The following is a 999-nucleotide window of genomic DNA, read 5'->3' on the forward strand; positions in this document are numbered from 1 at the left end:
ATACAAGCTTTATTGAAATTTACTGATTCTTTTGGTGCAAGTACATATGTATCTTATAAATCTTTACATAGAAATAGAGTCCAAATAAACATTCACTTACCTTACATCGCAAATTTAAAAAAATATTCGAAATTAGTTGAATTTTGATGATTATTTTGTGCTTTATTTTTTTTTAAAAAAACTTTTGTATAATTTGTTAGTCTTCAGGGTAATGTGTATTGACTTGATTCTTTGTGAATTTTGTTTCAGGTGAATACTAGAATCATTGCCTTCTATTGATGGAGGTTGGCCTCGATCAAATAATTGCGGTGTTGATTATGTGAAATATCGATTTCGTGGCAAAACTATCGAATTCAGTTTTTTTTCTTCCCAAATTTCAGGTTGTCATCTTCTACCCTACTATACTCTTTTCTATTATTATTAGTTTGTTATAAGTAGTTGTGTTATATTATTGTACTCTTTTTTTTTTTTTTATTATTATTACATAGGGGGTAAGGGAAGGGGAAATGGGGGAGGGAATTACAACGTGGGGATTCGAATCAATAAGGTGAAAGTTTAGGTAGCCAACCAACTGAGCTACTAAATCCCTACTTATTATGATCATATATAATGTAGTTCTTTTTTCCTTTAACTTATGTTTAGAGTGTTTTTTCGTATATCAATATCAACATAATTTTGACTTTTGATATTAATTGCGAAATTTTGTTCGCAGCATTTAAGTTTGCTCCTTAATTATTGGGGTATCAAGGAGGTGAGTTATCATGTTCCTCTTTAATTATAACCCTAATATTAAGGACTGTACTCCTTTATTTTTATTGTTAATTGTGACAAGTAGTTGTGTTATATTATTATGCTCAAATAATGTAGCTCGTTTTTTCTTTACCTTATTCTTTATAGTGTTAATTGACATGATAGGCGCCCTTTAGCGAAATGTCGTTTGCCTTTTTTTTACCCTTTTAATATAGATTTTTCATTGGACAAAAGTATTTTTCCAAATAT

This window comes from Lycium barbarum, chromosome 10, assembly GCF_019175385.1.
Source record: "Lycium barbarum isolate Lr01 chromosome 10, ASM1917538v2, whole genome shotgun sequence".
NCBI lineage: Eukaryota > Viridiplantae > Streptophyta > Magnoliopsida > Solanales > Solanaceae > Lycium > Lycium barbarum.